This window comes from Callospermophilus lateralis, chromosome 1, assembly GCF_048772815.1.
Source record: "Callospermophilus lateralis isolate mCalLat2 chromosome 1, mCalLat2.hap1, whole genome shotgun sequence".
NCBI lineage: Eukaryota > Metazoa > Chordata > Mammalia > Rodentia > Sciuridae > Callospermophilus > Callospermophilus lateralis.
Window position 1 is genome coordinate 127,890,780 of NC_135305.1, and position 25,694 is coordinate 127,916,473.

Below are 25,694 nucleotides of genomic sequence, written 5' to 3' on the forward strand. Positions count from 1 at the left end.
CACCCCAGGCCTCCTGAGGTACCCTCCTGGCACGGTTTCAACAGGGGAAAAGCCTGCTGCTCCTGAGGCTGCACAGGAACGAGCCCAGGAAATGACTGGAGATTCCCCCAGCACACCTCGTTCTGCAGGGAGGGCTCGCGGCCTTCCTCCTAGACAGCGGATGGATATTTAATGCTACATTCCCATCAGACTCTAGGGTGACATGAAGATTAGACACACCGAATGTCATAACAGAATGCGGATCTAAATATTCTGTGACTATAAAACTCAGCAGAGACGATGACAGCCGGCTCTGCTGTGCCGTAACATATGTGTGGTGCAGAATCTTGCCGTGGAAGTGACAGGGCTCAGGGGAAACGTGGGGTGGGGCACGGCCCCCAACCTCCAGTGACGCGGTACAAAGGGACGGAAACCTGTGGGGAGGCCGGTGGTCTGGCTCGTGCTGGGAGGTCCAGAGCTGCCCTCACTCCACAGTGAGCAGGACTTTCACCTGCAGCCAGCCCTGGGGTCTGCCCTGGAGCGGGTTGGAGGGGGATCAGGAGGCGGTTGGAGAGCGGAACAGGGGCTGCAGAGCCACGGCTCAGCTCCCACAACCCACGAGAGGGCGTTGGCAGCCGTCAGAGGCAGGCACACGCATGGGTCCTGATTCCCGTGGCTGCTGAGTCCAGCTGAGTGCAGTTTCCGTGGTCACCCAGGGTTTTATTGCAGATGAAGTCACCCCTTGGCCACCATGAGTTTCATCCCGAGCTCCATACGTTGCCCCATAGAGCGACGGCATTCGAGCAGGGAGAACCCTGCGCAGGTAGGGAGGTGGCATGGACTCACGCCTGGCTGGCTCCCCACCAGGCAGCTGCATTTCCTAGATCTTGGTCATCTTCACAGCTGCAGGAGATTGTCATGGTACCCTTTGCAGACAGGAGAGTAGGACAGAGAGGGGGGCTAGAGCGGGACCCGACGCAGGGAGCCTGTCTGCAGAGGGCCACGCCACCCAGATGGAAGCAGCCTGTGTGTGGCCTGGGGACCTCAGAATCCACCACCCTGAGTCCCACGTGCCTCAGCAGGCTGCCGTGGCCACAGGACAGCCAGAGCTGAGGCAGCTGCGGGGTCCCTGCGGGGCTTCTGTGCAAAGAAGCAAAGCCACGTGGAAGGCCCGGTCTGCTCAGGACACACCCTCTGCCAGTGCTCAGTGAAGGGAGGGACAGAGAACGGAGCCCAAGACAGCCTGAGTGGGAGGCGGAGGGGTCTCAAGTCGCGTCAGATGAGCCCCGTGAAACACTGATAGTGTTGAGAAGAGAAAGACACAGGCCCCCTTGACATCCCCTGGAAGCCACCACAAGGCTGGAACTTGTCATAGCATTGGAGTTTCTGAGTTTCCCCATCTGACCGCTGGCGGAGAGCAGGCAGCTAAGCCTACGGAAAGTGAGCATGAGACACTCGCTCTACTCCAGGCCCTGCCTATGTCCCCCTATGTCATGCTCAGGTGGTGTGGCTGTGGTGTGTGGTCTGGGAGGGTGCCCACTGTGCAGACAGGGGCACTGAGGTGCCAGGGAGCGGACACTTTCCCAGGTCACGTGACCTGTACGGATTTGAACTGGGAAGTTTGGTCTCAAAACATGTTCGCATTGCCCCAACCAGAAACTGTGGGGAAGCCACAGGGACTTCTGTAACGGAGAGCTTCAGGAGGCCAGCAGTGTTCCCAGAGGGACAGTCTTCCCCTGGAGACCATAAGCACCTGGTCCCGAGAGCTCTCCGGTCAGAGGTGAGATGCCCTCTGACTGAGGACGCAAAAAGTTATGAGTAGTGGTCAGCTTTCACCTCCTACAGGTTTCCACAAAACTGTTTTTCCATGGTTCCAGCAAGGAGTGGACCAAGTATGGAGCTGACCAACAGAATAGGAAACCAACAGCAGCACCTGCTGGGGACCACGGCTCACAGGAGCTCCTGGCCCAGAAGTCCCTGCTGGGTGTTGTAGGAAGCCCATCCTTGAAGAGGACGTGCTGCACCATGCGAGGGGCAGATGCACTGGTGTGGTTCGTGGAGGGTCCTCTGCCCCAGGACATGGCCCACGGGGAGGGACCTCTGCCCAAGGACTGGTCCACGGGGAGGGACCTCTGCCCTAGGACATCAGAGAGGGGCCTCTGCCCTAGGAAATCCAAGATTCCCGGAGCTTCCCCAAGAGAACTTCACAGAGGACCCTCTTGTCCTTTATGCCCATTCATTCCCACGTGCCCCATTTGGTTGCTAACTTGGCAAGGACAGGGACAGTTTCGTGGCTGGCACATGGTAGATTCTGCACAATCCCCTGTCAAACGACCATGAGAGCCAGAGCCATGCTTGGATTTCCAGGCAGCCGGCTGACCATCAGCCCTGTGCTTCAGGTACCCAAGGGGGTGACCCACCTTTGGAGACACTTTGGGGTTGGGGCCTAAAAGTAGTCCCTTATATGAATGAACTTGGCCCGGGCCGCTTCGCTCAGCCTTAGAGCGGCAGGAGATTCTGTTCTGTGACCGGACATTTCAGACGTGCTCTCTTGGAGCACATAATGGGACTCCGTGACGGTGTCCTGCTGGCAAACTGTGAGAAAGTGATTCCACCCAGGAGGGCTACTTCCTGGGACCTCTCGTCAACCGAGCTTCTCCAAAGGCCCAGCAGGAGCAAGCTAGCCTCCCTGCTTACAAAGGACTTCTCCTCCATTTAGAGAACGTACTTGGAAGAGTCCAAACAAACAAAAGAACCCTCTTCCCACCCATTTTCCAGGCATTAAAAATCATGAAAATAAGGCTCTACAGGGAAGATAGGTGGGCTGTTTGGTCCTTTAGTCAATGAGTGTTTCCTTGAAAAGGCGGATTGTGCGCGATGCCTGTGGCCTGGGGACGTCTGAATGGGGAAGCCCTGTGGCCACCCAGACTGGCCTGGCTTCCGTCCACAGGGAACAGAGTGGTGAGTCTGTGCACAGTCACTGTGTCGGAGAGCTCCTGGGCCTGTCACTATATAGAGAACACATTCAGCCCTTCGAGAGCCGCGCATGGGGGACCCAGCGACCATGAGTCCAGAGCCGGCCAGACCCTCGCCATGGGCTGAGAGCTGAGGTGTGAGTTCCTCTGAAGTGCTAGACCACTTCCTCTGATGCTCTCTTAAGCCCCACCCTCTCCTGCTCCTTCACCACTGGATCCCTCTGTACCTGGGGGAGGAAGGGTCTTCACCTGCAGGGCGTCTCTACCAGGAAACATGTTCACTGCAACACCCTCTCCGTCACAGGCAGACTGTGATTCTGGAACACAGTGACCAGACCAGGGAATAGGACATAGGACTTCAAATCAAATTGCAGACCTCCTTATCTGTGAAAAGGAAAATATAAAATAAAATAAAACCATCTCTATTTAGAAACATGGGCCATGGAGTGAAAAGAGGAATTTATAACTTCATAAACCCCAGGATAAAGGCATTCTTCTCCATTGTTCTGCATTCCAAGAAACTTTCTCATGCAAAACTTTAGACCAGTCTCTAAAACTAGGCAGGGGGAAAGTCATACTAAGACTAAACTCTTTAGAGGCTGCATTCTAAAAAACGTTGTCTTCTTTTGTTGATATCATGACCATGAAAGATCTCCCACTTGCTCCAAAAATATGTGTACTTGGTAAAACAACTCTCAGTGAAATTGTTTAGTTGAAAACTTTTGCTTTCCTATCCAACCTCCCTCACTTGTCAACCAATACTCTGATGCGAAGGCTGATCTCTGTGTTAAGGTAAAGGTTTTGCTGCTGTAACAAAGAGACCACAAGATGGGTTGGCTCAAGCAAGAGGCAAGGAAAAAGCTGTTTCTCTCCACAGGGGCCAGAGAGGTGATATGGAGTGAACCCATTTCTCCTGTCCTGGTCAGAGCTGGCCAGGACAGCAGAGAGAGCTGAGATTAGTCTCCAGCTGGGAGTCTGCTCCACGTATTATGCATACTCAGCCCCTCTCCACCAAAGCTCACTCTCATGTGGTACAATTGCTGGCCTCCTTTAGAGGAAATAATACTTTGCATTTGTAACCCTTACTCTTAAAATTGTATCCCACGTGGCCCAGGTTTCAATGCCTGTGATGACCAATGTTTGCTTCTCCACTTCCTGACTCACTCATCCATTCACCAATGGCCACTGGGAGGAGCTAAGGGGCAGAGCATGCAGGGCCTCTGACTAGGAAGTGCCTGGAGGTTGCAGGATCCTTAAGGACTTGGGATGGGCAGAAGGAGTGGGTGGCCAGACACACGGACCCAGGTCCATCCACAGGACAGACCTTTACTCTGCAGGCCATGGGCAGCTGTGGACAGTGTGCTTGGGCAGCATCCTAGTGTGACTTGCCTGTTGTCTTAGAATTGACCTGCAGGTGCAGAGGGACCGGTGAGGAACCTATTGGGACATTCTGGGAAGACAGCCCTGGAGGGTCCCAGCACCCAGCCCCACACAGTGTGGGGGGACCCTGCAGGAAGCACCAACCATTGCACCACGCTGCCCTCTTTCCAGACCACTTCTGCTTCTCTGAGGTGCCCTGTTGGTTTTCTACACAGAGGTAGGCTGTTATGAAAAGTCACGAAGCCTGTTTGTGAGATATTTAACCAAATCTTGCAGCATCTCCCTTTCTAAACGCTTACCGTTTAGAACGCTGCCATTCTGCCACCTTGTCCACTGTGTTCAACAGATGCTGTTGTGACAATGACACTGTTAGTGACAATGACAGTGACCATCCACACTTATTGAGCCCTCTGCATGCCCAGTGCTCGTTAGCCCTTGGGTAGCCCTGAGAGATGGTCATGGTCCCCATTAACCAGGCAGGAGCTGCAGCCCTCAGCACCAAGCAGCTTGCCAGGCTCAGCACCCAGGGCAGCACCTGAGCCAGGTCCGTCTGATCTGGCTCCACCAAGTTTCCCAGGCTGGGTGGTGATGCACACAGAGGGCAGAAGCCTCAGACTGTGGAGGCCATGGGCTCAGGGCTATTCTGGGACAGTGGAAAAACCAGACCCTTGGCCCCTGACTGGAGGTGTGGAAAATGTGACCCAACTAGGAAGGACAAGCAGTCTCCCCACCTGGAGAAGCATGTGGCACCGTCTCTTGAAAGGCAGACCCTGCCTCCCAGCTCTGCTCTCCTTCCTTGATTGACAGCCTCCTCCTAAGGTGGCAGGACACTGAGGACAGCCTGCCATTCTGCCCTTGGTGAGCCCAGCACTCGCAGCCCTCCGCCCTAGCCAGACGGGTCTTCCAGCCTCACCAGCCCGTGGAGCCCAGAGCCCTGCCACTCCTACCAATTAGCTTCACTTCAGGATAAACAGCGGCTCCCTTGAAGAAAACTCGCCCTCTCAAAGCCCAACACGGCACTCCTCGAACCCCAAACAGGTGAGAGATCCTTGGCGTGGGCACCGTGCCTGAAAAATGGGACAGTTTGCTTTCTTTCCTGCAAACCCCATCTTTACTGAGACCGCCAGGAGCCCAGAGCTGCGTCAGGACAGGGCCTGACTCCACAGAGGAGGAGAGCGGAGAGTGCACAGGAACAATGATCCTATTCTCCACGCTCTCTGGGGCAGATTTTCTTTCTTTTCTTTTCTTTTTTCTTTTTCTTTTTTTTTCTTTTTTTTTTTTGTGGCCGTTCCAATCTGAGACAAACAGGCCACAGCGCTGCATGCTGGCAGAGCAGGTCTCCAAGGGCCGCACCACCACACACGGGCATCTTTTACGTTGCATGCATGTCCCCCATCAATGAGCACCCGACCCTCGTGCTTTCTTTGTTTAAAAGCAAAAAAAGATCCTACTTAAGCAAAAGTCAACCGCAGCCTGGTACTGTGCCAACAATATTAACCAGCTTCTCTTCGGAGCCTTTGAAGTTGGCGGGGGGCCACATGCTCGTGGTGCAAGGAAAGAACGATACTTTAAGTGATTCCTTTTCATCCCTTTAACTTAATGAAAGATTAATGGCCTTGTTATTTTTGTTTCTGCTCCTTTTTTCCCTTTAATTTCCACCCCCTCCCCTGTTGAAATGGAAAATCCTTCCCCATAATGGTTCTCTGGATCAGTGGGTTTTGTGAATACAACTCCAACCCCTTCACCACCATCTGCAAACTGGGCCAACGAGTCCTAACCCTCCAGGTGTCTCTCAAGGAGGGGCTCGGCCTGAGCAGTTGGGTGGTGGCCAGGGGCACTGGGTTTAGACAAACACAGCCCCTCCTTGGACGTGGGCTGGGAAGTCTTGGCAAGGGCCTTTCCTCCCACTCCCTCCAAGCCTGCTATCTCTGGCCTTCCTACAGGACCCACTTAATGGCAACTCTGATTGTACCCGCTCCAAAGATGGGCGCTGTTTTCGATTTGATCTGCGCCCCTCCCACGCCCACGTTCAGGCCGTCAGCAAAACCTGCGCTTCCAACATCCCCAGCCTGAGCCACAGAGGAGCCTTCCATTCACATTCATTCCCGTGCCCAGGGACAAGGCTTGGCCGGAGCTCATCTCTGCCTTCTTCTTGTCCTGTCCTCCTGCCTTTTTAGACTGCAGCCCTTGTGACCTTTCTAAGATTAGGGTCACACCACTCGTGTCTGATGCCCTAGGAGAAGGTCTTGACTCCCCACGGGCCGGTGGGTCCTATGTGGCTGGTCACTATGACACTCCCTCATGCATGATGCTGGTTCTGCTCCTTAGCCTCCCCCAGGATCCAGCCCCATGTGAGCTCAGAGGTCCCCAGGGTCACCACCATCTATCCGACCTTTGGTGCCCACATCACTGCTCCCCCTGTGCCCACATCACTGTTCCCTGCCCTGTACCCCACTTTCTTTCCTTCAGAACATTCATCTGTATCTCAATGTATTTGCTTGTGGGATCCAAGTCCTACAGGAAGGCAAGCCCATGGAAGTGGCTACTCTGTCTTGTCCATGTACTGGTATTGAGTGCCCACTGTGCCAGGCAGGCTGCTGAGTGGTGATGACCAGCCAGGGGCAGGAAAACGTCCCTCTGCTCACAGAGGACCAGTGGTGTCTGCCTTCCTGGTGGCTCTAATACTAAGGCACCATCCTATTATAAACTCCATTTCAACAGCAGAGCCCCAGAGGTTGCCAGAAATGGTCTCAACCATTTGGCCAGTGGGGTCATAGGGTCAGGGAACGTGGATATCCACATGAGAACCTAAAGGAAATATTTTGCATGTGATCACACATCCCAAGTTCATCCAGTTGAACATAATCATACATCTAGTTTGTAACTGACTAGTTTCTGCCTATTTAGAGGTTGGCATTAGATGAGGCCCATTAGAACAGTCTAGAAATGATGCTACTTAGAATAGACTGGCACCCACTTACTGGATTCAATGTGGTGATATCTCATTACTCAAGGCAGCCAGGACTTTACTCATGATCTCTGCATCGGGTAAGTTCTGCAAAGCCCACAGCCTCTGCAGCACACCTGCTTGGTGAGCCCTGCCCAGGGCCCCCAGGTGGACGGAGAGCAGTGTGGTGCTGAGCTCTCCCCACGTGTCCATTTCCTATTTCATTTGCACCTTCTGTAGAGAGCTGTCTCCCCCAGAGTGTTTTAAATCCTCCTCTAGCACTAAGAAGGAGTCTTAATCGCCCCATCCTAAGAGTGTGGCGAAGGCCTGTCCATCAGAAGATCCACCAGTGGAAAGAAGAAATCCCACAACTCCATGCGACACTATCTCAGCAGCGGGGACATGCACAGGTGACAGATCACAGCCACGCGGCTCCTGCGTCAGTGCAGCTGCTGCTCACGTAGCTGTAATCACGAGCCTAAGATGCGTTGGAACATTTTCTGAAACATCCTCAGTTTGCCCAAATTCTAGCCTCATCCATGATTCTGTTGTCTTGGTCGATGGTTTTCTTTTAAAGCCCTTCATTCCATGAAAATGCTGAATCACAAATCCTTCAGCTCCTGTAACTCCAGATTGAAATTTTCAGACCCATTTTGGTATTTCATAGCAGACATGCCTGTCAATCACTCCAGGACAAGAGTCTTGGGTGTGTCCACCTATGGTAATTGTCCCCAGAAAGGGCTGTCACCTCGTTTCCCACCAGACAATGGATGGCACGTGCGTGCTCCAGCCTGCACTTGGAAGAGTTTAGTGAGATGCACCCCGATGCCCGTGTTAACACACTCCTTTCTTTAATAACGCAAGTTGATTTCAGATCAGGAATCATAGTCGTCTAATACTATGAAAATTAAACGAAATTTTCTGCCATTACACCAAGCAGCCAGCTTAATAAATCAGTAATGAAAAAGAATAATTTATTATGGCTTGTGAATTCTGACAGCTCTAAAGAGATGTCCTTCCTCTTCCCCCAAAGGGAGAATGGAATCTTCTTTTTACCTTCAATACAGTGGCATTCAGCATAATTTCTCTGTCTGTAGAAGTTGACTGTGGAAGAGGAGAAGAGATTAGATTTTTACATCACAACCCATTTTAGGCAATTACAATCCACAAGTGATCTTTCTCGTTCATCTCCCCTGGGGCGAGGAAATGGAGACTCTCTCCGGGCCTCGGTTCCCAGGCTGCTAGGCTCCGGAGTGGGCTGCATTCCTCTCTGATGTCGTGAGAGCCTGGCAGGCCCACCCTGGGAAGTGCTCCCGGGTGAGTGTCACTGAGACCCGGATACATTGCAGCCCCATGGCCTTCGTGTGCTGAAGGGCGAAGAAGCTTCCTGCCCGTGTGAAGCCATACCACAGATGACCACAGGGCCCGTCTGCTGGCCTCCAGCTCTGGCAACACTCAGCACCGGGCAGAGTGCACTGCGGTTGGTGCACATGGGCTGGGAAGCCGAGGGCTGCATTTGCAGGGACTTTGTAAAGTCAGGTGTTAAACAGGCTGGACATTAAGTTACATGAATGCACAATTAAATAAAGTGTCCACAAACTGAGGTTAAAAAAAGAAAAGACAGAGTCTCACTTCCTGATTATCGTATCCCACTTCCCATGACATGCAAGTCCTTGAGGTTAAGGGCACCAAGTTCGTGGGGAGGAAATACCACCACAGGGGGCTGCAGGTGTCTCTTTACTGGGCCCACCGTGGGGACATTTGCACCATGGAAAGGGCCAGTGCTAGCACATGGTTCGGTGGGTTTGCTCTTTCCCTGAATAGCTGGCTGTTGAACTCTGGCCAGCTAGCAGCGGAGGGCAGAGAGAGGCCTGTGCTTAGAACAGCTGTGGGAGGCCAACACGTGTGTCCAAAGCCATTAGAATCATTTATTTATTTGAGCCATTTGTCCCCCAACCCCAGCACTGAAGACCTACTCACAAACAAGGCGGAGATGGCCTCTGCTCTCAGAGAGCTGGCCTGACCCACAGGCCAGTGCGTTAGAGAGCTCAGAGCCACATTGCAGTGGATGGCCACAGAGGATGCCCGGAAAATGCCCCAGCTGGGTGCTTGATAGTGCTTACCACACATGAAGTCTGCTTCCTAGTACTCATCTTACTTATGATCTGTCCCGTCCCCCAGCTCCAGGGGTGTAGCTCCAGGAGAACAGGGACTTTGTCTTGGTCTGTCTCTGCAGTGCCCGGGCCATGGAGGCCACGCTTGGCAGATATGCGTAGAATACGCTGGTCCGGTTGGCCCCAGCTGCATACTGAGAGGTCCTGTGGTGAGATGAATGTGGGGGAACTGCAGAGGGGCCGGTCCTGCTGGAAGACAGGCCAGGTGTCCAGGGACCGGGGCGCAGGGAGGGGAGGTGGTGGGCGGGCCTCTCCTCAACTCAAGGTTCTTCCTGCGGTCTGAGCTGACCCTCAGTCTGTCCACTAACTGATTTCAATCACTGTAGCTTTTCACCTTAGAATTCCTACATGTTTCTTTTACAAATCTGTATTTTCTAAAACAAAGTGTTTTATTCTTTTATAGTTTTCTATTCCTTCCTTTATTTATTTGACCATTTTCATTATGGTATAAAATCAACTTTGACATGATATATTTATTCTTTTAATGTTTTGCTGAACTTAACCTGCAAATATTTTGTCTACAAAATTTGTATTTATATTTGTAAGGAAGTTTGGCTCATAACTTTTTTGGGCAAAAGACTTTGGGACTGTCATATTTTCTTAATTATACCATAGCAATCAGAAATATTCTTTGGCCTCTAGCTTTGAATTCATTGGTCTAATGGTAATATTGCTTTCTTCTCATACCTTTTATTTCAAAAGTCTTCTCACTGATGTGTCTTTTGTTAATAGCACTGAGCTGAGCTACTCTTGAAATGGACACTTTTTAGGGGAATCGACTACTAGTATAACATCACAATGTCACTACCTACTTAGGACACTTTCCATTTTACTTTTTGTCATTTGTTTTCCATACCACCTTCTTTTTAAAAAAATGAGCTAGGCAAGGTTTATTTATTCCATTTACTTAAAAAAAATACTTGGGCATTATGCATGCTGGTCATTCTTTTTGAGAAGAACTTTCTTTATGTGTTTACTCATCATATTCAATGCTGTGTTTTTACTAATGTCTGACAGTCACAACAAAGTGAGGACCTGAGAGCTCTTTCCTGTCCCCCACACGTCAGCTCACTGCCTGCCCTTTGTACCCCCCAACTCTGTAGTGGGCCACCTGCGGCCCTGGACCTGACCAGGGCCCAACCATGCCAGTCACAGTTGCTTCCTGTCCTTAGGTGTTTCTGGGCCTTTCTCTTCCACTGGAGGCCCCATTCTGGCTTCCCACCAACCTTAGAGTCTGACACAGGCACAAGGATCCTCCCATGCAGTTCCTGGGGTTCGAGGGAGGGAGGAATGACCGCCAACACCCTCTTCCCCTCAGACACCCTGCTTGGAACCCCCCAGCTGGTTGGAGCAACATTTAAATCATCTCTCTACTTATTTCTTATAGAGAACCTAAAACATAGGTATTATAATCTGTTTTGCAGATGAGGGAATTATGGGCTAGGTCATTAACCCTTGCATGAAGACCCCTCTGGGCAAGGAACTGGCTTATGAAGAGGAAGGATTTGCTCTGGCTCAGGCTTAGAGGTGACCAACTGGCCTTGTGGCTGTGGGCTGTGTCCAGGCAGTGCGTCCTGTCTAGGCAGGAGGATGTGGCTTAGCAAATGTGCTTACATTCCATGCCGGAGAGCACAGTCCCCTTGGAGGGCACCGTGACCTAGCAACCTCTCACCAGGCCCCACTTCCCCCTAGTGTCACCTGAGGACCAAGACTGGACTGTAGCAGTGGACCTTGGATATCTAACACCCAGACGGAGCAGCTGGATTCTTAGGTCTGCGCCATTTTCTGTCCCTACGTAACATCTGACGACTGCATTGTTACCGTGTGGGATCCACTTACTCAAAAATGTCCACTGAGTCTCCATGGGACACTGGACACTATGGCCAGTTCCAGACACAGAAATAGATACAATACCGTCCCCAGATTAGCATGTCCAGCCTTGCTGAGGTGGGAGCCCTCTTGCGCAGGACAGTTTTGGTGGGAGGTGGTTGCTTTGCTCAGGTCTCCACGGGGAAGATGCCTGACCCCTGGACCTGTGTCCAGGTGGTAGCTGTACCAACTGGTTGGTGGCAAGTCCCGGCCTGACGCACAGTTCTGAATCTCTCAACACTGCTGCAGGGGGCTCCCCTTACACCCCCTGGCCCAGAGGATATGTGGAGAGGGTCAGCTGCTCTTCTAGACTGTTCTGGGGCAAAGAGAGTCTCCTGTTCAGCTCTGCATCCTCCGAGGCGGGTAGGAAATGCAGGTGAGAGGAAAACCAGCCGCGTGGGTCGGCCAGCTTCCTGTGCTGCAGCGAGCACTCTTGGGACTCCCTAACCCTCAGTTCTCGTCCAGCCTTCCCCACTGACGTTAACAGCCGTGACCATCCTTCCCTGAAACACCCACCATCGCAGTGTCCGGCGAGTGGCCATCTCCACGGTTTCTTTTAAAGGTGATGTTTCATTTAAAACAAAGTCCCACCTGAAGGGCTGCAGCACCTTTTCAACACCTGAGCGTATGCACGTGCTCAACTCTCTCAACTTATCTCCCTCATCTGGAGATTGGGGATAGTCACCGTCATCGGCTCACAGGGGTATCTGAAAACTAAACGAGGCCGTGAGGGTTCCAGAGCAGCTGTGGCGATGGCAGCCTTCCACGGGGTTAGCTGGTGGCACCGTTATGGCACCACAGCTGCTCATCCAATGTTGGGACATCTTGGAATTCACTTGTGGGGGATTCTGTGCATGAAGAAAGAGGACTTTGTGGGACTGGCCTCAAAGGAGCACTGAGGCTGTTCACAAGGGCGAATTGGTGCCTGGAGTGGGCAGACATTCCTCTAGAACACCTGGGAACACTGAGGGATGGCAGCCTGATTGTTCCAGGTTGCTCAAAGCCAATACCTGAGTGTCCTGATGAAGGGACCTGCCTGTTTCCTCAGTGGAGACAGTGGGTGCTAGAAATCACCCCCACGGAGCTGCTAGAAGATGAGGCAGTGGACTCTGGGACTGATTTTCATGGGAGACAATGGGTCCCGAGGATGCCATGATTTGGAGGTGCTGGGATGGGGGTGTGTTGCTGGATGGGGGTTTAAGCACACGTCAGTCAGCTTGGAGGAGCAGAAGGCCCACCATGGAGTTTGGTTCCCGCCAGAGCGAGGGGCAAGCTGCTCAGGATCTTAGCTCCTCATTGGCAGGGCTGGCTTTGCCCAGGGCCCACTTGCCCAAACGGGCCCTGGCAGTGCCACCAACACTAAGAGAAGCCACAGGAGGAAGAGTGGGCCATGGGATGGGAGATGTTGGTCCCAGCTCTGGGTCGCTGAGCCAGCCCCTCCCATGCTCTGGTCTCCATGGGGGAATGACCACATCTTATTAGGAAAGAGGCCTTATCAGAGGTCAAGGAATTGAGGCCTCACTAATGGGGTGGCCTATTCCACAAACTGGTTTCCCTGTAAGAGGCGGTAAGTTTGGGCACAGAGACCCACTGACCCTAGAGGCAGAGGTCATGTGTCCAGGAGCCAGGAACACCCAGGGCATCCCTGGAGCCAGGCTGCAGAGGTTGTCTTTAAAACCAGCCTGCGGCTCTGAGGTTTTGGACTTGGAGCCTCCGTGACTATAAGAATAGGTGTCTGCTTTCAGCCACAAAGTCTGTGGCGCTTTGCTGAGCCACCCTAGGAAACTAACAGGGTACTAACACCCACAGGAGGCATCGCCGCGAGGGTCGGTTCAAGGCAGCATGACAAGGACACCCAGAGCAGCAGGCCTGGGGGCAGTGATGACCAGCACGAGGCCTGGGGCAGAGTCTGGTCCCCATCTCAGCCCCTGCTTGACGCCAGGGGGTCTCTGCTACCTCTGGGGGTTCTGAGTCTCAGCGTCCTGATCTGGAAGTAGGAGCGACCTCCCCCTCTGCCTGCTATAGGGAGGCTTTGATGGGAGGCTGCCTGAGCGGGGCTTGCGGGGGAGGCCCTAGTAGGTGGCTGCGGCTGTGACTCTCACGTTATGAGAAACGTCCCCTGTGTTTGGTTTCGACCCTGTGTTTGCTGTTGGGGGCAGTTACAATAAGTAATGTGACTCTGAGTCACCCTTCTGGGTGTGGGGGTCAGGACATTGTGGTAAGGCAGGTAACCAGCGAGGGGCAAGCTCCGGGGAGAGGAAATACACAGGGCAGGGGCTGAGGGGAGGGCCGCTGCTCCCCCCTGTGAACCTGTCTGGCCCCCGTGCACCCAGATGAGGCCCTTCCCTGTAGGAACAGATCCAAGAAACTCTCAGACTCCCGCTTCTGGGAAGGGCTGACCGTGGTCGGAGCCAGCTGGTGGGAGTGGAAGCCCAAAGCCCATAAAGAGTGTGTCTGAGTGGGCGTCTGCGACCCTCCCTGAAAAGGAGCAAAGCCGGCTCCTGGATGAGCCGGGATGCGAGGGACGTGCCTCCGTGAGCTTCGGTGGACCCCCGGCTTTGGAGCCAGGCTTAGGCGGAGAGGCTTTGCTTCCTAATCAGGTCCATCAGACAGCAAGGACCTCACCTCAAGTTGGTCTTGGAAATCAGTGAATGGATGTGATCAAAGGGCTCCAAGACTCCCGGGTTTTCCCCCTCCTCCGAGTCATACCTTCCTGACGAGACGTTGGCGCAGGCTGAATGCAGAGGAATGAGGATATTCCTTTTTATGCTTTTAGCCCACTGTGGCACTCAGCTCACACAAGTCCACTGAATGCCATGATTTCTTCTTTCATCCTAAAAAAAGAACCTTCTAATCCATCACCGCCATCACGTGGCGTGGATAAATCCGACTCATGCTTTATAAGCTCGTCCCTTCAGCAGATGTTTACTGAGCACCTGCCCCATGACAGACTGTGCCAGGCCCCGAGGATACACCGTGAGCAGGACACAGAAGCCTGCCTTCCCAAGCTGACCTCCCAGCAGGTGGACACAGGTGCCAGCCCAGATCCAGGGCGGACGCACAGCAGGACAGGCGGAAGGGAGACAGGGCTTGCGGGGTCAAGGTGGGATTCTGCAGAAGAGACTTCGTGGGAAGGTGAGGCTGGAGCAGAGGGTTCAAGAAGCAAAAGGCAGGGCTCCAGAGAAGAGTACTCTGGGCTGAGGAACCTGCACGCGCAGAGGCCCTGGCCACCTGGCCCGGAGGAGGGACGGAGATGGGACCAGAATCAGCACAGGAAAGGAGATGAGGCCTAGGGGGCAGGTGGGAGATGGGGAAGTTCTGGGGACCCTGCCAGGACTTGGCCATTTGGTGAGCCGGGTGGAAAGTTACTGGAAAGGTTTGAGCAGACAAGTGACGGGAGGGGACTGGGGTACCTACGGGGTCACTGCAGCTGCCACAGTGGGGAGGTCAGTAAGAGAAGGAGCAATGAGGCCTGGTGGCAGGTTGCTGCAGAGGGAAAGAAAGGGGCCCTGGGGCCGCAGGGCGGGCAGGGTGGGGGTCAATCAGGTCAGTCATGCGGTGTGTGATTTGAACATGCAGCTGCGTTGTACGTACCGTGTTCACGTGTATGTGCTCCCAGCTCACGGGAAGCGGGTTTCCGGCTACGTATTGATTGACGAAGGTCACAGAGCTGTTGGCCATCCCTGAGGACCAGAGGGACTGAAAAGACACACAGCAGTGGTCCTCCCAGAGCAGGTGCTCGGAGTTGCCTCTGAGCCCAGGGCCACCTAAGTCCCCTGCACATCCGCTGGCCCTGACCTCTGCATCAAACCTTTTGTCTCCTAATTCCGAAGGAGAAAGGGGTCAAGGACCTGAAGGGTCCCCCCGAGGCGTCTGCGCCCCACGTTTCTGTGTATGTTAATGTCCATGTTCACTCTAGATCCAGGCTGAGACCACTGCCCACTTCATGAGGAAATCACCAGAAGGGCTGGGATTCGCTGGCCTGCGGGCTCACAGGAGTGACCAGGTTCTTTTCACCTGTCCTCCCCGCAGACTGACATTGGCAGGGGATCCGCCATGCCACCCCTGAGACGGAGCAGTGCAGGTGGAGCCCTGTGATCACCCCTGTCTTGACTTTGTCCTAACACGCTGCACACATGGCCAAGGCCGGAGGTCTTAACACAGGCATGTGCTGCCTGATGGACAAATCCTGCCAGTCAGCAAATCCAGCAGGCCCAAGCGTTTATCTTTCCTTTGTGGTGAGAACGATCGGAATCCTTTCTTCCAGCTGTTTTGAAAACTCAGTACCTCGTTGCTGACCGTCATCACTTACAGTGCTGCAGGCCACTGGCATTTGTCCCTCCTAGCCACCTGGAACTCGGGGCCTATCAACCAACCTCTCCCCCCTGTTACGGCTCGAGTCAGCGTCTGCCTGAGGCCTCTGGGTGGAAGGCCTGGTGCTGCCAGGGAGGTGAGGCATTGTAGGAGGTCCTCAGGTCATGTGGAGTGTGTCCTTAAGGTACATGGTGGGACCCTCTGGTCCAGCCCCTTTTTATCCCTGGCTGGTGATATAGGTATTCACTCACCATGCGTTCTAAAGGCCCAGAGCAGCAGGGACTGGCCAGGACTATACTGACACCCCCAGGGCTGTGAGCAGAATGTAACCTTTTTTCTTTACAAGTCAGTCGCCTGAGCATTTTGTTATAGCAACACAGGCTGACTAATACATCATCTCTCCCTGCTGTCCACTCTTCCCAGTCTGTGATAACCAGAATTCTGCTTTCAGAATTTATTTTTATTCTGTTCCACGTGAGTGAGCTCATGTGTTCTTCGTCTCTCCAGGCCTGGCTCGTTCTACATTGCACACCCCATGTTTTCAAACAAGGACTCCTAGACTGTTCAGTTCTCACCCCAGGCCCTCCAACATCATCCACACAGTTTGCATGTGTGGAGAGACTGTGCAGTTGGAATATGAAACAAGGGAGACTATGGCCAGCCCGGGCATCCTGAGTCCCCAATACTTCCCCCATTTGGTACAAATGTGGTCCGGGGTTTGGTTATAAATGAGACCTCCTCACACTGGGTGTACCTGCAGCGTGGCCTGAGCAGGAAGGGCTCATCTCCTTCCCGACTCCTTCCACACTCCTTGGTTTCTGTGGAACGTGGCAGGGGTCTCCTGGTTCTGGGCCTCTTGTTCTCACCCAAGTGTGCTCTGTGAAACTGCAGGGTGGTCCTCAGCTGCCCTCTCGCCTTGTGGCCCTGGGGCCCTTCCCCTCTTCTGACTCAAGTTTCAACTCTCTTCTTTCTGTGGGGCACTGAGTCTTTCCCGTGCCTTCTCAGAAGTTGATCCAACAGAAACCAGCCATAGGGTGGATGTCGGGTGCATGTGGGGTGTATGTGGGTGGAAAGGCACAGCTCTTCCCCAGACACCCTAGCTGGAGGGGGCAAGTTGGGAGGAGAAGAGCATTGCAGGCTAAGCAGGCAGAGGAGAGCCTGTGTCCTTCTGGTTTCTGAACTTTGAGAACGTTTTACCACCAAAGTTAATAGATGAGGCAAAATGTTTAATGGAGAATAAAGCTGGGCCCTGTGCTATCTCCAAAGGGATAAAGAATAGTGAACCCACCCACACACAAGCACACAGACACACAGACACACACACACACACACACACACACACACAGGCACAGGCAGACATGCCCTCACACACGCAAGACACACAGGCATGCACGCAGACACACAGACACACACAGACACAGACAGGAACACAGAGGCATGCATGCACACACACAAGACACACAGGCGTGCATGCAGACATCCACACACACACAGAACCTCAGTGCTTTCTTTGTTAACCCAGCCACAATCCAGTAAGGATAAAAGCAGTTCAACCTGGTTCCAGAGGATGGAGGAGAGTTTCAGATCTGTCTATTACCTCTTAGGAGGGCTGAGAGGAAAATATTTTCCACATCCACATGTCCAGCGATCAGCCTTCCATGAGGCTCTGCCCTTCTCTTCCCTCGGTGATGCTTGCCTTCAGACATGGGATGTGCCTGAGGCTGGTTTTCGAAGACAGTTTCACGCAGAATTCCTGAAAGGTGTCCCCAGCCTGGAGGCAAAAGACACCTGGGGCCACAGCCTGACCCTGAGAACCTGGGGAGCTCTCCAGCGGACTCCGAGGTTTGTCTGGGTGGCTTCATTGGACCTCAGAGGTTCCCACCTGCAAAATCCATCATTCCTGATTTTTGACCCACAAGGGGAGCATGGTCATCAAATGCCCCCACGCCACACCCTCTGCTACAAGCAAATCTCTAAGGATGCCCATCTCTCCTCGGGAGAAGCAAAGCCCTCACCCTGGCATCCCCCCACCATCATCCCAGTACGTATGTCCTTGCAATTCATTCACACAGCCCATGTGTCCCTTGAGGAGCCAGGTGAGTCCCCTAGGTCACCTTCCCTTCTTGGGCTTCAAGATACCCTGCCCTTCAACCAGGCACTCCAGAATCCCTTCTCCATTCACATCTGCGCCATGGCAGCTGGGCTCCCGTGCGGCATTCCCTGACACACTCCCTGGTGTCCGTGGCTAAGTGCACATCTAACCCAGGGCTCCTGTTCGCCATTCCCTGACACACACCCTGGCCTCTGTGGTCAGGCGCACGTCTAACTGGGGCCACCTGTTCATTTCGTGGGAAAGCCGGATACTGCTGAGCCACCTGCTCTTGAAACTTCCTCTCCTGGATTTCTAGGATGCTTTCCTTCCACGTGTCCACTGCTCTTTCTTTCCCCAGCTTCTTGGCCCTCAGAAGTCCCCAGAGTGCCCATGACAGTGCTGTGTGTTCCCAGCACTCTGCCCACACTGAGCTTTAGCCCCAGCCAGGCCTGCCCTGTGCGGAGAGCTCATGCCCAGGTGTGCCCCGAGCACAGCCCCATCTTTGGGCACCTGGAAAGCCTAGGTCTACAACCAAGCTCACTACCCACCCATGGCCCCCGCCTGGCCCCTCGTGGCACCGTCCTCAGCATGCGTGACTTCCTCCCCCCTCCCTGGCCCCTGTTCCTGGTGTCTAGTCTCATCCGGCCCTCCCTGGATCTGGCTGGCCTCTACCTGGACTAATACAGAAGCCTCTGACGATCTTCCAGGTGGTCATTGATCTCCCTCCAGCTCATCTTTTGATCCAGAAGCATGTCCCAGAATCCTCAGGGAGAATGTCTCAAAAGCCTGCAGCAAGCATTTCCAAGCGCATCATCTCACATCAACCCCTCCAATAAGCTCTCCGGTCCATGGTCAGAACCTTCTCATTTTGTGCTAAGACGAGGAAAACGGTTTGCCCAGGGCCCTCAGCCAGTACCAGAAAGGCCCATTACTATTCAGGCATTTCTCCATTCTTACTTATTTACATTCACAGATTGTGTTTCTATTTATACTTCTATTCCCAGAGCTGTTTGTATATTGATTTAAAGGAAGGATTCTTCCTTTACTGATGGAGCTGTTTAAATTTTACATTTGTATTTGATATTAACAGCTCTTGCCCTGTGCACCAGGAAACCAGGCTCATCTAATGTGTTCCTGTGATGGGGCTTCTGATCAAGACAAAACACCTTAAATAAATAAGCTGTCTGGAGACCAGGAACACTGGCAGCATGGCAGAAAGCAGTTCTCTGCTGTTTCAGGATGTTGCCAGAAGGGCCACACGTGCTCAGGCATGCACACACACACACATGTGGTATGCACTGCACATGCTCACACATCCACATGCATACACACCTATGCATACACACACCTCACACACGCATGCATATGTGATGTGCACGACACACACACACACACACCCTCACACACACACACCTATGCAGACACACACACCGCACATATTCATGCTCAGGTACACACGTGCACATGTGCCACACACCTCTCCCTGCACCACTGCCCTGTGTGCATCTCTATTGGTGCGCAGTGGGTGGGTACCCTCTTCCCCATCTCTGCTGACTGAGGTGTCTGTTCCTAAACATTCTCAGGGTACTGTCTACTGATACACAATAAGGAATCACAACCCTGCTCACCTGGGATCACAACGCTGCATTTGCCATATGTATTCTACATGACTTTCTTGTATGTAGGCCATTGTATGGCAATGGTCCAGACACAGAAAATTACATGAAGACAATGTATTGCATAACGAAAATCATAACCCAAACCTGCAGCTGCATCAGATGAAGGAAAAGGCCCTTCCTGTCCCCCCTCCCCCCATCCAGGTGTCTGGCATCCAGGCGCAGCCCTGCCCCCACTTGGGAAGTCACAGCAGGGTCTTGTGATAATGGCTTCCTGGCTGCCCTTTGTAGTTTTATCACCCAAGTGTGTAGTCTCTCAACATGGTGGTTTGGTTCCGTCCATTGTAAAGAGACTTTCAACTGATCAACTCCAGCCTTACCCATTTTCCTTTTCTATATATTTTGTTGAGAAAGATTTTTGGCCTGCAAGGTCCCTAGGCAGGCTGGGGTGGAGATGGTTTCCTGAAAGCATCCCTGGGTGCCCTGACCCTGTTCCTGGGCTCTTCCACTTCCTGTGGGGTGGCAGCTGGTTGTGTGGACCTGACCAGGTTTAAGGGCAACACGTTCTCAGCCAGGTTGCATCTCGGTGGTGTGGTGTGGGCTCCTTGGAGCGTGGCAGGCTCCTGAGTCCTTTGCCTTGATGTCTGCCCCAGTGCTCTCCGCCCTCGGCTGCTAACCTAGGAGAAGTTGGGGGGATGGTGTGTGATCCTCTCAGCTTTCCTTGTCTACTGGGGCACCTTTCGGGGGCCCTCTCCGTCTTTCATCTGATCACCTAGCTGCGGTTCATGCACAGTAGTGCCTCCAGCCCTGACTCGTGGCTACTGACATTCAGAGTAATTTGTGGTTCAGCATTCAAAGGGAACAGTCTTGGGGGAGCTTCCTGGTGACCTCAGGTTGACATATGTCCTGCCTGCTTCTATTCATGGAGGTCCTCGCTCTTACTGATGCCCAGCTTCTCTCATCTGGCCAGTGGGAGCCCCGGCCACTGGCTCAGCAGGTTTCCCACCAACTCTGGAGGTGTGATGGGCTCCAGGCCCGTCCTGCACACCCCAAAACCCAGACCTGGAACCAGCCAAAAGCCGTTTCTCAAAAAAAAAAAAAAGGAAAACATCCTTGTTTCTGTGTTTCCTTTTTCTGATCTTAGCTAGGAATAGTATCAGTCACAGTCCGCATGCTAGGGCCGCCCCTTCCTGGTGTTGGCTGTGAATTCTAGGCCTTTCCAGTGGGTACAGCTAAGATATGCCTTTCCAAATTGAGAACTGTAAAGAGAAGCACCTTGCAGGGCACAGCGCTCCTTCTGGTCCACATTTAGATCACAGGGATGGACGTTTTCCACCCTGCCCTGGTGTCACTGGTCCCCCTTGCTGACGCCACTGTGGCTCTGGGTCCTAGTGCGGCAGCCCTGCTGACGTGGGATCTCCACCCTGTGTCTGCTTTGTTCCAAGCCACACCAGAACAGTTGAACCGTTCTAGAGTGACAATACCGACAGATACCGTCTTGAGCTTTGCCTGTGACATTCTGTCTGCTCTCATTTTGGGTGGCTGTCCTCCGCTGTGTCAGGACCTTCAGGGATCACCTGCCATGCTGACCTCCTGGACACATACCCAGCCTCTCCTGCAGATGACCCATGTGCAGAGTGGCCCCTGTCCCCCAGCAGGTGGTCTCTGGTGGTGCTGCTTGTGTGAGGCTCGTGACCAGATTCCCAGGAGCAACCCCCAGGAGCAATATCCCTGGATTTCTTACGAGCTGGTTTAGAAGTCAATTGAGCTGGATATAAAATCCCTGGGCCACATGTTCTGTTCTTGAATAGAAGAAATGTTTGAATTTCAAAGTTTTATGACCATTTGTGGGTTTTTTTTTTTTTATAAGTGGCTTCATTTTTGTGGCTTCATTCTCGAAGTATTTTAATTCTTTTCTTTAAAAATGTGTGCTCTTCAACAGTTAATAACTAGAATCAACAAATGGGACTTACTCAAACTAAAGAGTTTTTTCTCAGCTAAAGAAACAATAAGAGAGGTAAATAGGTAGCCTACATCCTGGGAACAAATCTTTACTCCTCACACTTCAGATAGAGCCCTAATATCCAGAATATACAAAGAAATCAAAAAATTAGACAATGAGATAACAAATAACCCAATCAACAAATGGGCCAAAGACATGAACAGACACTTCTCAGAGGAGGACATACAATCAATCAACAAGTACATGAAAAAATGCTCACCATCCCTAGCAGTCAGAGAAATGCAAATCAAAACCACCCTAAGATACCATCTCACTCCAGTAAGATTGGCAGCCATTATGAAGTCGAACAACAACAAGTGCTGGCGAGGATGTGGGGAAAAGGGTACTCTTGTACATTGTTGGTGGGACTGCAAATTGGTGCAGCCAATTTGGAAAGCAGTATGGAGATTTCTTGGAAAGCTCGGAATGGAACCACCATTTGACCCAGCTATTCCCCTTCTCGGTCTATTCCCTAAAGACCTAAATAGAGCATGCTACAGGGACACTGCTACATCGATGTTCATAGCAGCACAATTCACAATAGCAAGACTGTGGAACCAACCTAGATGCCCTTCAATAGACGAATGGATAAAAAAAATGTGGCATTTATACACAATGGAGTATTACTCTGCATTAAGAAATGACAAAATCATAGAATTTGGAGGGAAATGGATGGCATTAGAGCAGATTATGCTAAGTGAAGCCAGCCAATCCCTAAAAAACAAATGCCAAATGTCTTCTTTGATATAAGGAGAGTAACTAAGAACAGAGTAGGGACGAAGAGCATGAGAAGAAGATTAACATTAAACAGGGATGAGAGGTGGGAGGGAAAGGGAGAGAGAAGGGAAATTGCATGTAAATGGAAGGAGACCCTCAGGGGTATACAAAATTACATACAAGAGGTAGCGAGGGGAAAGGGAAAAATAATACAAGGGGGAGATATGAACTGCAGTAGAGGGGATAGAGAGAGAAGAGGGGAGGGGAGGGGAGGGGAGGGGGATAGTAAAGGATAGGAAAGGCAGCAGAATACAACAGACCCTAGTATGGCAATATATAAATCAATGGAAGTGTAACTGATGTGATTCTGCAATTTGTATACGGGGTAAAAATGGGAGTTCATAACCCACTTGAATCAAAGTGTGAAATATGATATGTCAAGAACTATGTAATGTTTTGAACAACCAACAATAAAAAAAAAATAAAAAAAAAATTTTTAAAAAATGTGTGCTCTTCAGGAGAGTATTTCTTATTGTTAGTTGTTCTGTTTCAGCTTTATGAAGCATGTGACATGTCCCTCCAATAGATAGCTTCACTTTTTAATCTCAGAAAATGTGAATGGATTATAATTTTAGTGCTTATTCTCTTCCCTTCCTCGGTGACTTCAATTTTAGCTTATTACATCTGTTCTGCCCACCTTCCAAACTTTTCACTTTCTCCAAACTCGTTTTTTGAATTTTATTCCTTCATTAAAAAAGTCTTCTTTTTCAACTTCTTTGTTAAGATTTCCAGTTGTATTTATTCATTCTTGTGTTTCTTCCCATGTGCTTTTCATTGCTGAGATAAAAATAACTTTCCTTTGTATCATTTCCTGCATTCTGCCATCTCATTCTGAATTTTTCTAATGTTGAGTTATATTTTTCCTTTTGTCTTATTTTTTAAAGAATATTTTGGAAGATAGATGATTAGATGATATGTGAATAAATGATTCAGACAGGTAAATGGATGCAGACAGGTACCTGTGTACAGAAGTGTGTATATATGTATGCACACTCTAACTAGATAGAGAGACATACGTGTGCTGTAGTTCTTTTGTTGTTTTATTTTGCTTTTGGCACTGGGCATGGAACCCTGGGGTGCTTTATCACTGAGCTCCATGCCCAGTCTCTTTTGCATTTTGAGACAGGATCTCACTGGTCAAGAACTTGGGGTCTTCCTGCTCAGCCTCCCAAGTTGCTGGGATTACAGGCGTGCACCTTCATGCCCAGCTTGACGAAGTTTCCTTTTAATTTGCCACTATGAATAAAGAAAAGTCGGTCCCCTTGGTTCTTGGAGAGAGTTTATCAGAGGTGTGTCCTTTGGGCACCAAAAGGAAGTGGAATTTTAGGAGAAAGCTTGGGTTGGCATTACCTGGTCAAAGAGAGACTCTGGGAAAGTGTTCAAGGTTGCTATTGGGAGAAAGGAATAATTAGAGAACTAAAATTTTCTGAAATAAACACTTAACAACAAGTCTAGAAGAGGAAAACCTGGGGTCTCTGGTGCCGGTCAGAGTGGCCGAGAGATGAGCAGGGGGCTGGGCCTGGAGCCCTTCTCTCTGTGGCTCAGGGTCAGCAACCCCCTGCACAGCTGGGTTCCCAGTGGGCTCTGCCGGCCACAGCAGTAGGGCAGCACTCAACAAAGCTACTTTACAGACCTCCCCTATTTAGGATTTCCTGGTCCGTAGTGGGTGGCCCACGGAGCTGCAGAACCACTCTGGAGAGTGGGGTGGGGATGTGACAGAGGAGGTGAAGGACCACATCTGGAGTGAAGCCCATCTGTCAGATCCCTTCATCAGTCCAGAGTTGTGCGGGTGCCTTTCACCTTGAGTTGCAAGTCATCCCACTGTAACATGGGTGCACGAATCTCTCTTTGGACTCTGCTTTTAATACTCATGGGAATATACCCAGGACTGGAATTGCTGGGTGGGACGGTGACTCTGTTTCCGACTTTTTGAGGCGCTCTCACACTGTTCTTAGCAGCTCCTCGAATCAGTCCTGCTCACCACGGGGCACAGGCTGCCCCTTCTCCGCCTCTGCACTCTGTTTCCTTCCGTTGTGGTAGCCGTTCTAATGCTGTGAGACAGGGTGACTTTTTTTACTCCATGAACATGTCATGACTTTAACAGCTCCGACAGGGGAAGTCCTGTCTAGCCATCATGTGGCGACTAGGTAAGGTGAGTCTTGATGGTGCCCAGGAGACTGTTAGAACTTGGCTGCTGGGTCCAGGGAGGGAGGCATGGCTCTGCCTGCTGTGGTGGTGGGTGCTCTGTTGGGGGAGCTCTGGAGGACCTGGCTGAGGACTGTCCACGCGGAGGCCCTTCACTGAGATGAGGATGACTCTAGGGAGAGCAGGGGATAAAGAACTCAGCAGGGACATGTACCCTGTGCCATGGCTGTGGGCACCTCACGATGGCCTTAGAGTAGCAGAGTTGTGAACCACTCTAGGAAGAGGGAGGGTGGTGTTTCCTTTGGATTTGGAATATGAGGCCATTGGTTCCCTCAAGCAATGGCAATTTTAGTGGTGGGGACAGAGCAGATTGAAGAGTTTGGATCTGAAGTGTCCCCCAGAAGCCCGGGTGCTGAAGGCTTAGTCTCCCGAGGTGGCAGAGCTGTGTGGAGGTGGGGCCTTGTGGAAGGGGTGCCTTGGAGGGAACCATGGGACCCCAGGCCTGACCTCTTCCTCTCTCTTGCTTTCTGGCCATGGGGGGAGCAGTTTTGCTTCACAATTGACCCCCCACCGCTACTACCCAGCAGCCCCAGCAAGAGGCCTGAAGGCAATGACCACTTTGACTGTGGATTGGAGCCTCTGAGAAACTCAGAGCTCAACCACCTCTCCTCCTGGATGGTGGGTCACCTTGGGCATGTGCCCTGGTCACAGAACACTGCCCCCACAGGGTGGGGATGCCGTGACAGGCCTGGCCTTGCAGAGGCTCGCTCGGCCATGGGGCCAGGCATCCCTCTCCACAGCCCCAGACGCCATGTCTGTGCGCACGAGGCTGTCCATGTACACAGGGACACCAGGACCTGCAGGGCCCCTCAGGGAGACGCGGGGCTGAGACAGAATTTTGGAGCTCAGAGATCAGTCTGTCCCTCTGCCCTAGGACCCAGAGTCGGCAGTGGACCTGGCAACCAGCAGAGGCCAGCCTGGGCCTTTGGGGACATGTAGATATGAAATGTAGCACATTCTGATCAGCCATTGCTCTAGATGACCGGTGGCTTCATGTTCCAAAACCAAGGGATACTTGAGCCTCCTATGCATAGGGCCTGCTCTTCCCTCCTGTGGGGAGTCATTTCTGTCGTGATGGGAAGTGTGCTAAGAGGGACAGAAGATGCCGCTTTCCAGCTACCCCTTAGGTGGCCAGGGGCCCCCTTCTGGACTGTGTGCTGTTGTGTCTGTGTCCTTGTCACAGTCTCATTTTCCAGGTGATCTGGGATGTGACTGAGTGGGAAGTGGGGCCCATCCTGCCCTCCCATGCTGTTCTCTTCCTCTGGCCTCCCACGCTCCCCGGCCTCTGGAATGCCCACCGCTCAGTGCCACTGGCCAGGCCGCACACAGCACCCTGCTGTCACGGCTGGGTCAGGGGAAGGGCC